Source organism: Euprymna scolopes, chromosome 6, assembly GCF_053919585.1.
Source record: "Euprymna scolopes isolate OS-2025 chromosome 6, ASM5391958v1, whole genome shotgun sequence".
NCBI lineage: Eukaryota > Metazoa > Mollusca > Cephalopoda > Sepiida > Sepiolidae > Euprymna > Euprymna scolopes.
In genome coordinates this window covers 154,562,165-154,576,810 of record NC_136487.1, presented here as the reverse complement: position 1 = coordinate 154,576,810, position 14,646 = coordinate 154,562,165, and the positions used below count along the sequence as shown (strand labels likewise).

At 32.4% G+C, this 14,646-nt stretch overlaps 1 protein-coding gene across 10 annotated transcripts in view; it reads left to right on the top strand.

The window, feature by feature from the left end:
* The window catches only part of LOC145278064 (uncharacterized), a 765,737-nt gene that overhangs the window by 422,578 nt on the left and 328,513 nt on the right, over window positions 1-14,646 (top strand). The window contains exon 4 of one of the 10 annotated variants that reach the window (XR_013868302.1): window positions 9,813-9,896. The exons of the other annotated variants lie outside the window; for them this stretch is intronic. The gene's annotated coding sequence lies outside the window, so the exon portion shown is untranslated. The remainder of the gene's footprint in view (window positions 1-9,812; window positions 9,897-14,646) is intronic. 10 annotated transcript variants of the gene reach the window in all.

Sequence of the window (14,646 nt, the reverse complement as noted above, 5' to 3'; positions counted from 1 at the left end):
TTACTATTTACCATTTATTCGATTCCTTCATTCTCGTATCATTTCTAAATGTTTTAAACCAGTGTTTTTTTTTTTTTCTATATTTGCATTTTGCATGATTCTGGCCTTCTCCTCTTCTGATGAGAAGCATTCAGCTTCGAAATACCATAGCCTAAATTTTGTTTTTTAATTTCCCCCTTATCTTTTTCTCATTGTTCTGATGATATAATAAAGTTATATGTAACCTTTCTTTCTAATCTTTTATTTAATCGATAATATAAATCTCACCTGTCTGTCTGTCTGTCTGTATGTCTATCTGTTTGCCTAAAACTTTCGACAGGAGCGAGGGATGTTCACGAGATTGGAATCGTTTTGAAGCACGACCCTTCGGACGACAAATATCGAAAATATGACTAAAAACATTAATTCCTTCACTATCAACTGGGCACTTTTCCACAGGTGGGGTCGGTTTTTCGCCAATATTTTCGAATGTCATTCTCCCCTTTCGATTGACTAACCTTAATTAAAACCTACGTCACTTCCGGTTTCGCGATGTGCGCAACAGCAAAGACGTCACATTTTCTTTCACGTTCGTTTTCTCCTTCGCGCTACAGGTTCGAGCCTGCCTACTACCTCTTTTTTTTTTTTTTACTCAACACGCAACTCTGAAAACCCGGGCAACGCCGGGCACCAGGGCTAGTATTTTATAAATTATAATTATAAACTGTAAAAGCGGTGGGCGAGTGTTCATTTAAATGGACATTAAATTGATGTCATTTGCAAGCACCGATCCAACGGTCCAATGGGAAATACTGATTATCAACGCGATTGATATAAGTTCAATTCCCGGCTAGGAAAAGGTGCTAGTCTAACCGCACTGATGAGTTGTGATACAATGTAAACGAAAGAATATGGATCTGTCTCTGTCTCTCACTCTCCCCCCTCTCTCTCTCTCTCTCTATATATATATATATATATATATATATATATATATATATATATATAATATAAAGCTGAACGTCTGTGTGTCACGAATAGGCTCCTATATGGTTGACTATTATAGAAAACTGATCACATAAAATGATAGAAGATGTATCGAGACACACGAATGGGTATGTTTGATCTGGCATAATGATGATTCATTAAAATGGTGGGGTCTGTGTACGCGCCTGGTCCACAAAGTATGGAAATAAAAAAATTTAAAAATTAAAAAAAAACGTTTACAAGTGTTTTTGATATAGATGTACATAATAATACTTTTATAAGTATGTTTTAACTTAAATAGGTATGGTATAATAAAATTGTGGGGTCTGCGTTCGCGCCTGGCTTTCATAGAATGGAAACAGGTACAAACTTTAATAAAGACTTTTCATATCTATCTGCGTAAATATACACTTTGATAATTATGTTTCAGTTTGAAGAAATATGGTATAATAAAATTATGGGGTGTTCGTTCGTGCCTGACCTCCATAGAATGGAAATATGTCACAAAGTTTAACAAGATTTTTTAATATAGAGCCACAGAATATTGTGATAAGTGTTTTTGTGTGAACAGGTATGGTATAATAAATTATGAGGTTTATCTATTTTATTTTTAGTTTCATCATATTTTGGTTAGGTTTTGATACACCCAAATTCGAAGCTATCTGCTTACAACCCTTCCTTTTCATAACCTATCATACTTTCATAAATCCATTTTCTGTAGGCAGTTTTTGAACCCAGTCAACGACGGGTACTTTTGCTAGTATATATATAGCCTAAATAGATGGGAACGCTGAAAAATAACTAAATACCAAGTCCTCAGGAGTAACTTAAAGTAACAACCAGAATAAAATAATCTCTATACCGATTGTGGTAAGAGCAGATGGTTTTATGAGAAAAAATTTAATAAAATATTTAAATACAATACGTGGACGAAACAAAAACTGTAAAGACGTACAGATAGCAGCCCGTAATCGACAATATAATCCTAAGAGAACCCTCGAGTATAAGTTAAAGAAATCGTGGTAACCCCCTACACAAACCGCGAGAGGACCCCTTGCTCTTTTCGATAGACTGAAGTAAAAAAAAAAGCAATGAACTATCTTTCTGATTAATAAATTTACAAACATGAATGCAGAAACAATAAACAAACAAAACAAAAAATAGAAAGTAGCCATAAAACTAAGAAATTGAATGAATGGAAAAATACAAATGCTACAATAAAATGTTTTAATGACATAACCAAAAATTAAAAAAAATGACGCATTTAGACAATTCAATACAAAAGAGTTTTGTCAAAGAATGGACGCTAGATAACCCATTGGAATTTGGTAAAGCATATATACACATTTGTATTGATGACTTAAGGATAATAAAACAGCTGAGAAAATCCATAATTTTCTATTGCAATATAGCATAAAAAGAATTACTCACAAACTTTAGTGTGTCGATATATATATATATATATATATATATATATATATATATATATATATATATATAAAGCTAAATGTGTGTGTGTATGTGTGTGTGTATCTGATCACGAATAGGCTCCTATATGGTTGACTATTTTAAAAAAACTGATTACATATATTGATAGAATATGTATCGAGACACACGAATGGGTATGTTTGATCTGGCAGAACGATGTTTCATTAAAATTGTGGGGTCTGCGTTCGCGCCTGGTCCACAATGTATGGAAATAAAAAATTTAATAATTTAAAAAAATCGTTTACAAGTGTTTTTGACATAGATGTACATAATAATACTTTGATAAGTATGTTTTAACTTAAATAGGGATGGTATAATAAAATTGTGGGGTCTGCGTTCGCGCCTGGCCTCCATAAAATGGAAATAGGCACAGACTTTAATAAAGACTTTTCATATCTGTCTGCGTAAGTATACACTTTGATAATTATATTTCAGTTTGAAGAAATATGGTATAATAAAATTATGGCGTGTTCGTTCGCACCTGACCTCCATAGAATGGAAATATGTCAATAAGTTTAACAAGGGTTTTTAATATAGATCCACAGAATATTGTGATAAGTGTTTCAGTGTGAACAGGTATGGTATAATAAATTACGGGGGTTATCTATTTTATTTTTACTTTCATCATATTTTGGTTTGGTTTTGATACCCTCAAATTCGAAGCTATCTCTTTACAACCCTTCCTTTTCATAACCTATCATACTTTCATAAATCGGAGTCCATTTTCTGTAGGCTTTTTTTGAACCCAGTTGACGACGGGTACTTTTGCTAGTATATATATATATATATATATATATATATATATATATATATATATATATATATATATATATAATCTTTTTTCGATTACCATTATTTACCGTATGACTTACTAAAGTGATATTGCATAATATCAGATTGTTTACGAATGGTAAACGTACTGTACAATCTCTGACGGTAAACAGCCCGATGTAAACAGGTTTCTTTTCAATCTTACAATAACAGAAAAAAGGCAGACCAAAATGTCTTCTATATAATTGCAGAAGAGACGCCTATCTCTGCTTACTTTTATTCTCTCTCTCTCTTTCTCTCTCTCTCTCTCTCTCTCTCTCCCTATCTCTCTTTTCATTAATTCATATATCTATCGATATCTCTTTCGCTCATTCTATCTCTGTGCCCGTTTATATATCTACTTAGCTCTATCTCTATCCATCTGTCTTTTTCTCTATAATATATAACTTTTTCTCTCTTTGTCTTTTCTTTATGATAAAAATGGCTCCAGACAGTGCATGAAGCCACTAGATAAAAACTAGCTAAAACACTCCTCCAAGGTGATAAACTAGACAAGCTACAACCATTAATTTTTTTTATTGCGGACTATTATTTTTTGGGGTTGTTGTTGTTTCATGACGTTTTGGTCAACTATTCCTCTGGCCTTTGTCAGGTGGAAACCGCGACGAATGAATTCCAAAGTCTCCAGACCTCTCACCTATCGACTACCGCTTTTTCAAGCATCTCGACAACTTTCTGTGTGAGAAATGCTGCAAAAAACCTAAGCGATATCAAAACCGCCTTCAGAGACTTCATTGCGACTAGAACGCAAGATTTTTACATTACTTAAATACACTTGTTTTGCATTGGCAAAAGTGCGTTGATTCTGATGGTGCTTATTTCGATCAATAAATTTTTATTTGAGCCAAAATATGTTAATCTGAATTTAAAAGTTAAAAACCACAAGAACTTGTCAACCATATAAATATATATTTTTCAACCATATAAATATATATTTTTTAACTATATAAATATATATTTTTCAGAATGTGGAGATTATATAATTATTTTCACAACCAAACAACGTTGCAGCCCACAAGACCCATATGACATTCGACAAACCGGAAGTCCAAAACTAGAGTTTCGCTCTCATTTAGGCTCATCAGTTAAACATATTCGAACCCGGGATTTGAAACCCGAGCCTCTTGCGTAAGAGGCGAATACTCTGCCACCCGAGCAAACGCACCACACACAAGAAAGACTATTAACTAACACAGATCAAGCAAATCGAAGCCTTATTTTGTCTCGAAAAAGGGATGTGGTCATCCAACCAAGCTATAACCCAAGCCGTAGAAATTTGGTACTCGCCAGGATGATGCCATCCAACATGGTAACCTAGCGAGCAATTAGTTATAGAATTTTCAGAATGTGAGAGACACAACCAAACAATAATAAGTCTATTATTCATAGATTTCGTCGAGAATAAAAATATGGGAAAGTGAAACATTTGTTTATCCTTAGTCAATCCCGGACAACGTCTGGTCTCCATGCTAATCTGCTATTATATTAAAAGAAACGGTTTGGGTGTATGTGTGTTCGTTCGTAGTTTGCGAGTGCATAGGGATATGCACTCCCAAACGGCTAGGGCAATTCTTATGAAATTTCACAAATACGATACGTAGTTTATGTATCTGGCAGTATTCTTAGACAGGTTTTGTATCGGAATATCTTAGGTAAATATCGATAATCGGAAAAATCCGAGGAAGGAAGGAAGAGGCGAATCTGAACACGTTAGCGCCCTAGTTAACTTAATATCATAAGTGCATTTCGGAAGTTTTATTACCGCACAAGCAGAAAGCCCGGCATATTAAATCACCGGTAAATTCTTTGATATGACAGGGGCTTGTTCGAAATCAATGTTTCTAGTTAGAGCACAACTAAATTATGATACTTTATTTTTGCATTTTAAACTTTAATTTAAGTCGTTATTTATATAAATAAAACAGTAGGTTATGTGGGTGTGAATATTTAACCGATAAACTTTTAAACTACTGATTACATAACACTAAAATTAACAACAAATTGTAATTATACATTAAGGATTGTCTATAAAATCTTTGTCTGTATGAATAAATAACGCGTACAGACATATCAAGTCGAACTGCGAAATCTTCCTTTCAACTAGCCAACATGCATTGGGCTAATGTCAGATTCTTTCTCTTTTTTTTCTAAAATAATACGTAAATATTGCTCGAGATTCTGAAATTGAAAATATTTATAGTCTAGCCTAACTTTAATCCTCTGTTATATTTTTCTTTAAATTATTCCTTCTGTTCTCTTTCGATATTTTCTTTTCTCTAAATAATTTTTCCTTTACTTTAAATAACTTATCTCTTTTTTTTAACGAATTTATCCATTTCTTTTTTGTAACCAAATACGAATTTATAAGTTGCAGACGTTAAATTAAATATATATTTCTTTTTTATACATTTATCGATTAGACACAGCAACTATTAGGTTGGTGCAAGAATACTGTTGTTTTTTTACATGAAGTTGAACGTAAAAAGCGACATTATTTTTGCACCTTATATTAATTTATAATAAAAATTCATAATAAAAATTTTAATGGTTTTGAAAGCGTGTTTTGTTGTTGTTTTTCAAGAATGTTGTTTTTAAATATTTACTGACTTCAAATAAATATGACAACATAATAAATTAACTAATAAAATATAAATAATCATTAAATTTTGAGAAAATTATTTTTTCAAATATTGAAATTTTCGTATGAAAGTTAAAACTTTATTGTTTGTATTGAATGCATAAATGAATGAAATCCTTCACAATCGACGAAAAAATTAAATTAATAAAGTTCATACTTTCTTAACGAAAATTTTCCACGACATGTGAAAAATTCTAAGTATAGGTTTTGATAAAATACCTTATTTGAGCTAATATTAGATTTCTGCGTTCTTTTTCTTCTTTCTTCTTCTGTCTTTTTTAAGTAATCGTTTATATTACTCAAGATTCTGAAAATTAAAATATTTATCTATCCTAACTTTAATAATATGTGATTTTTCTTGTAAGTAACTCTCCCTTTAGATAATTTTAAAGAATTTCTTCTTTTTTCTTTAAATATAATTTTCTGTAAAGAGAAAAGTGTTCATTGGCTGCCGACGTTAAATTAAATATACGAAGACATACCTATCTATCATTTTAATTCGTTTATCGATAAGATGAACAAATATTAATTTCAATGGCATATTTTGAATAATTCATCTGACTAAAATACAAAGGATAAGTTCAGTTGGTGATTGTGCAACGCTTGCCAATAATTTCCCGCCTAGGCACTCGTTAGTGGGTATCAATAATCTTACAAGACTTAACGGAACCATTATTATTGCTTACTGCGGTTCTATGATATTTATAGTTTCATTTTAAAGATACTTTTAGTTCTATTAAAGCTTTAAATGTCTTATTTCATATTATTTTTGTAGGTTTTCTGGAGATATTTATTTTATAAAATTTGTGAAATAACATTGCTAGGGAGAATGTAACTTTAAAAAGTTTAAACATTTTCACCCAGATTAATTTTAACCATTTAATTGAAAGGAGGTGTAAACCATATAATTTTTCTTTTACGATCTTTCTTGTTTTTTTTCGTACTTAATGTAGGTTCAATGTATTATAGTTGAGATTTTTATAACCACTGTTTTAAAAGCGTTACTTTAGTTTAGGAGTTAAAGCTACTTCTTCTGCTGATAGATTTGCAGATGTGTTTCATGATCGATTTTGTGGTTTGATTCTCTTTTTATAAGATTAATATGTTCATCTGTGATTATTTAGGGTTATATCAAGAAAATTAACTATTTTAACGTTTGGGTCATATCTAATTTAAGATTAATTCTTTTCATTACCTTCATACGTCCAAGGATGGAATACTGTTGCCATATCTGGGCAGGAGCTGCCAAAAACAGCCTATCATGTCTTGACAGAGTACAAAATAGACTTCGTGGTGTAGTGGGGGATGCCCTTTTCTCTACCCTGCAACCTCTCTCACACAGAAGAGACGTTGCGAGCCTATCCTTGTTTTATCGTTATTTTCATGGCAGGTGCTCGTCTGAACTTCAATCCCTGGTCCCCCCCTCGCCAATCTTTCACGAAAAACACCCGTCTAGATGAATCCACTGTGAAAAATTTCCCCCACTCTATATCTGTGCCTAAATCAAAACACGGATTCCATGAACAAAGCTTCTTTCTTAGAACTGCACGCCTGTGGAACTCTGTTCCGTCTGCCTGCTTCCCTCCGGACTACAACTTGGATGTCTTCAAGTCCAATGTTAACAAATTCCTAATGAATCACCCCCTAATTAAACACTTCATCAAACCTCCACACTAACGTAATGTACTTGCAATAACCCTTATTCCTGAGTGGCTTCCGGGCCTTGATAAGTGGTGATCACTGTGTAAAAAAAAATATAACTTTCTTAATTTTATCACATTTGGCCATCAACATTTTATAAAGGCCGATATTTTCTACTACAATACTCCTAGTTAGATTATATAGTATCTATCATATATCATATACATATATATATATAATACATTATCGATCATATATATATATATATATATATATATATATATATATATATATATATATCATATACGTATATAATATATTATCGATCACACATATATATATATATGATATATAAACAAATAAATAGGTATATAGATAAAGTAAAATAAAGTTAAATAAGAATATATAAATATCAAATAATAATAAAAATAAATTCATAAATTCGAACTACCTAATCCTCTGATTAATAAATAAATAAATAAATAAATATATATATATATATATATATATATATAATGATATTCCTTATTAAAAGCGAAATTGAAATGAATAAAATTGTAGCTGTCAATAATTACCTTAATTTTATTGATTTCGAAAAGTAATCAATTTTATCAATGAATAGCTACATGATTTACGTTTGTTGCCTGGTTTGGGTGAAAACAGGTTAAATAATACGTGTTTAAAAACTGGTGTTACGTACTAAACGAACTTAAAAAAATGAACGTTAAAAAATGCAAGGGAAATAACTCTTATATATTTTATACTTGAAATTATTCTACTAAACTGTATTATTTGGATGAATAACTTTTAGCGAAAATCTAACATGGAAGACAATGCTATAAAGGTCTGCAGCCTAAGAAACAGATTTGAAACGGCTCCCCAAATCCAACAACAGTGCACTGTTGTTAAATGTGCTCTCTTTCTACTGTCAAGAACAAACTAAAGGAATATAATTTGCGAGGATATGTTGCAAGATGCGAACCAATGATTTCTGTAAATAACAGAAAGCATTTCTTGACTTCGTCAGATGCAATGAAGATCATGACTCTTCATATTGGTCAAAAGTGCTTTTTAGCGATGAAAGCAAGTTCAATAGGCTAGGCAGTGATAGTAGGCAGTACGTCCGCCGGAGGAAAGACGAAGAATTTAATCCTAGGTGCTCAGTTTCAACAGTTTTGGTGTGAGGCATTATTAGTACCAATGGTCCAGCGTCTATAGTTCGCTAACAAGGTCGAATTAATTCGACCAAGTACATTAATATGTTGACTAACATTGTCTACCCTACTTTGGTCGGAATTTGAATGATAATCCCATCTTCATGCAGGATAAAGCTTCCATTTATACAGCTGGCAATGTCAAGAGATTCCTGGAAGAGCATGATATTCTGTGGTTGGATTGGTCTGCACAATCTCCAGACCTCAATCCTATCGAAAACGTATGGCATTATATCAAGCAACAGCTATGCAATGATGAACTTTCAAATTTGGAAGAACTTTGGACAAAAATTAAAGAAAAGTGGGATGCCTTTTCCCCAGAATATTGCCGCAGTCTAATTCAAAGAATTCCTAAAAGATTGCAGGCTGTCAAAATGCAAAGGGGTTATGCTACAAAATATTAACTAGTTCATTGTGTTCCAATTGTATTTGTGTTGCATTAATGTCCTAAAGTTACATTCAAAATGACATTTTTTTTTATTGAGCGGACATTCTTTTTGCTTCTTCAATTTGAAGTTATTTTTTTAAATTGCCGTGAACACTAATATATTTAAATTAAAGGTCAAATATTAAAAGGTAAAATTACAGAAGACTAAAAGGCCAATCAAATGAGGTATATTTTGTTTAAACAGTTACATTAAACTTAACTTAAATTTGGAGTTTTGCAGTGTGGACTTTCTTTTTGCCGCCTATATATATATATATATATATATATATATATATATATATATATATATATATATATATATATGGGGTGGTCTGATTCTACGAGCACCAATAATTATAATTTCCTTCGCTGATAATTGCGTAAGCATGAAACACTAATATCTGCAGTTAAAAATAATTAATATTTATTCGTTAAAATACACGCCCTCTTCAATTATGATTTAACCTCTTTAAAAGAGTTCAAATAAGTTGTCATCATTAACATAATGCGATGTTCCAGTGTCTGCTGTTAAACTTTATCCGACCAACTTTTTTTATTTTCCCGCTTGCCTCGACATTATATATAGAACTTAATTCTCTTTTCTTTTCAGTGATCATTTTTGCTGGTCGAGAGGTTGAATACCGAGCTGCAGAGTCAAAGGAGACATTGTGACTGGATTCAAAACCATTCCACCGTAAATAGTTATCACTTCTTATACTGCTGATTGCATAAGTATGAAACATTAGTGCCTGTAGATAAAAATTTTATATATAGATTTTTTTAAATAAAAAAAAAATCGAATTTTATGAGAAAGCGAGGAATTGCGTTTGGACCCGTCATGTTTAATAAAAAAAGGTAACTCAAATCGAACTACAGAGATTTTATAATCAGCCTTGTAATGTCAACAGTATACTAAGAATAGTTTCAACTTTTAAAGCATTAATTTTCCATATAGAAAAAATAATTGATCAATGTATGTGATTTTAGGAATATGACACTTTGACAGGTGCGTACATTATAACATGTTTTCTATATATTTTTTTAAAGTAAGTTGAGCTTTGGGCTTGCACTAATTCAATAATAAAATTTTCTTTCTTTCAAGGGTGAGTATATTTCCTTTTTCAACCAGGTGTAATTAGGTTAAGCAGTTCAATCAAACTAGTGTCATTTTTGTTTACGTTTATGTATGAGTTTTCAAGGTTCAATATTATTAAAAAAGAGTTCCGCAAAAATGAAAGCAAATCGCTTGTTGCTTTCAACAAGATTGCAAAGGTCAAATGGGTTTGTTTTTGGAGAGGTGTCAATCAGTCCATCTTTTGGGGTAATCTGCGGGGTCATCGAGTGCTAATGTGATGTTGGTTGGGAACGGCGGGTCATGTGATTTCAATGGTGATGTGTGTGGCAGGTCTTTAGAAAGTTTGGAAATGATCGCGGAACAGTGGCCAAGCAACTATTTTTGCCACCCGAGGCGATTGTAAGATTTGTCCCTCTCCTCATAAACCCGCTGGCCGTTTATAATCCGTTAACCTTCAAAATTCCAAAAAAGTCTTCACAATATTTATTTTCACTGAATTACAATCAAGGATCTACAATCCGTTTAAAAACAGTATTACACATTAGGCGATTTACGCATAAAATATAAAAATAAAATAATTACGACCAGAAAAACTCAGATTTTTTTGTTAGCTTTTTATTTGAATTTTTTTAATATTTTCTATTGATGTATTAAGAGGTGGATTTGATATTATGATTGGTTGGTTGGTTGTTTTGTTTTTTTTTGTTTTTACGGCATATCAACCCTTTTCAGGTTATTTAATGCCGAATCCCAAGATTTTGAAAAAAAATTTTTTAATAGAATATATTTGTTGTTTTCAAGTCGGTTTCTATTTAATCCATAGTTGAGACCCTAACAGGTACTACCACTCCGGGTCAGAGTGGACCTGGGAGCAATGCCAATTAAAGGATGGCTCCACACTCCTCAAAGCCCGCAAGCTGGGGCCTCACTATTGGATATAGTTTATGGCCATATCCAGGACCAGTTGATATTATGGAACACGCCATATGTCGTCTGTTCACTCTGGTGATCAAACACCAACTGTTGACTCTAAACTTCCCGCCTTCTGACCACAGTTCCGTTTCGTTCGTCATCATTCAAAAGCACACGTACCCCTTACGTGCGACCTTTCCACGTCTGCCTGCCCAAGGTTATATTGTTTATATTTAACCTAGCTAATTCATATAAACATCAGCTAAAATCCATTGCTACACTTAATTCTATAAACAATAAATAACTCCCAATAAAACTTTTTAAAGAATATCATAGATCAATAGATAGATAGACAGATAGTTCGATAATAACTAATGGACTTTTACAATGTAAATTATCCAACACTATTTTTACCCCTTAAAATGCTGACCCCTGACACATGTTACCCGGGGCGGACCCCCCTCCCTACGCCACTGATTGCGGATCAGTTAAAACATGGCGATCAGTAGTCCCGGTTTTGTTTCCCTCGGCATCGAAATCAGGAATCTGAATAAGTGTTTCTTAACCTTAGATGACCCATGATCCATCTTACTGTGCATCTCAACAAGTAAAGAAGAAGAATCGAATCTCTCCCTGTTTTTTTTTTTTTAATTTTTTAAATGTTTTTTTTTTAATTTTTTTTTTTTATTGCTCCAAAAATATCGTTAAAATAATAAGAAGAAAAAATGTAATTAATTAATAAATAAAAAGCGAAACATTTTTTTTTTTGGCAGGAGAGATGCCGTGTGTTAAAAATCTCTCGTTAACTCATTCTTAATTATTTTTATTTTTACTTCAACATTATTAAATCAATCATTAAGAAAAAAGTAATCAGTAAATAAATTTATTAATCTATTTTATCGAAAATTCCGCTATCGTTTATCAAGAATCTTTTTAATTTCAGTTTTTGTTGGTTGTTTATCGTTTTGTTTTCGGTGAGAGATATAGTTTTTTAACCCTCCCCCCATTCTCCCTCTCCCTCCATCTCTCTCTCTCTCTCTCTCTCTCTATCTGTCTATCTCTCTCTCTCTCTCTAAATTATATTTAAAAAATATTAAAATTTATTTTGAAGGTTAGGGGCTCTTTTTAAAACTAACTCTCCCTCGGCAATTTCTTCAAATTTCTATTTTTTAACGAGTATTAAGAACCCTTGGATGTGATACCTTTATGTGGGACATTATTTCTCGTTCTCACGTAACACTCGGCGCTACTTTTTTTTTTTTTTGGTTTTGTTTTTATTTTTTATTTTTTTATTATTTTTTTTTCACGGAATAAACGCTTCAAAATAAATTAAACAACTAACAACTTAGCCAGCTAGGTAGAAAAATCGATTTTACAGTTTTAAAAACAGCAGTAAATAAGTATAAATATTTAAAAAAATATTATGCGGCCTGTAGTCTTGTTTTTGAACAGAATAAACGCTTTAAAATAAGTGAAACCATTACAACTTAGCCAGTTAGATAGAAAATGGATACTTAGAAAATCGATTTTATTTTTGTTTAAGACAACAGTAAACAAGTAAAAATATTTTTTTAAAAATATTATAGGGGGTATAGTCTCTTAAAAAAATATCTCCTTCAAGAACGGTCATAAAATGTGTTTTCAATCGATGTTTATTTAATAAGGGACCAGTTTTCCTACCTAGCAAAAATAGACGAGTGTTCTGGGTACGAGTTTTCCTAAATTCGTTCATTTGGACCTGAAATTATTTAATGGTAAGATATCTCATAAGATGTTTAACAATAAAATACTACATTTTCAAGAGTTTACAATTACAAATGCCTGAACAAAAAAGTCTGGAAAGTTATTTAAGACACCTTGTATGTCACATCATATTAGCGTGGGAAAAATATACGTGACTTCCACGCGCTTGAGATATATTCATTCTCACCTGTTTATTAATTATTTAAAAATTAGCTCGGATGTGTGGGGTGGGGGCGTTATTAACCAACTTCTTTCAGAGGAAAAAATCTCGCCAAGCTTTTACGATAAACACCCATCTAGCTGAAACCACTGTCAAAAATTTTCCCCCACTTTTTATCTGTTTTAAAATCAAAATGTGGATTCCATGAACAAAGCTTCTTTCTTAGAAGTGCACGCCTGTGGAACTCTGTTCCGTTTGCCTGTTTCCCACCCGACTATAATCTGATTATCTTCAAGTCCAACATAAACAAATTTCTGATGAACCGCCCCCTTATAAAATCTCCAATACTAACGTACTGTACACGCAATAAACCTTATCCTCGAGTAGCTTCCGGGCCTTGATAAGTGGTGAGTACCTTGTTAAAAAAAAAGAGCATCAGAATCTCAGCAATGGTTAAGGGCATTTTTTCTCTGTTGTTTTAAGTATGATCTTCGTCTTCTGCCGCCCTAAAAGGTTCATTCTCACTGGCTTTTATTTTATCTTCCTTTGAGAAGGGTTTAGTTTATTGCTAATAGCCGCAAGAGATGTTCCCATCAGTATCACAGTCAATAGAGTATAGACCATTATTGAAATGACTTTTTCCTTGTTAACTGTCCTATGTTTCTAGTCATGTGCAATTCTAGGGGGTCCACTCTCCCAGACCTTGCCTTATTTTTTTTTATGATAAAATTACTGATCGCCTGAAACGCTTCTACTGAGGAATATCGAGATGCTACTCAGATATTTTTTTGCAAGCAAAAGTGATCTTCTAGTAAGCTTGCTGTTATAATCCTCATTCTGACTTTTGTGCCGCATCAACCCACCATTGGATGAAAATAAATAAATTCCACATAGTGAAGATATATTAATCCTAAGCTGTTTATTAGCTTTTTTTTTTAAATAAAAAAAACACTTTTTTCTGCGATGGGGTCATGATTAACACATTTCCTCGGCCCTAAAGTTACCAGAGGCTGGACCATTACTGAGTTGCTTTGCTCCCTGTGGAATGAGTTTTTTTGTTTTTTTTTCTGGTCCTCTCCAATTCTAAGGAATCCACTATTTCTAGCCTTTATCTTCTGCCTCTTTGAAAAGGGGCTTACTTTATTGCTACTGATGAAGGCCGACGGGGTTATCTAGGCCAGAATGCTCTTCATCTAGAGTTGGCTTTTGAAATCACACTTCCCATGGTATTCTGTCACATATTCTTGCCGTGGGAAGAAGATATAAATCTTAACCATTAAAAAAAAATATTATTTTGTTCTAAACGGAGATGGAGCATCCTACCGAATGCCAGACATTCACCTGCTATTTCATACATTTCAATCAAAAGATCTTTTTTTAACATTCCAACCGTTTCTTTAACAAAGCAATTGTTTTTATTATTTCTCTTGCATTTGGTGACCGGGTGTATTTGCCAGGTAGTTTTTGACATTCTTCTTCATGAGGAACACCAATGCTGCGAGTTGGTTGGAGCACATTCCATTAAACTAATTATAAAACAATTACAGGGATGCA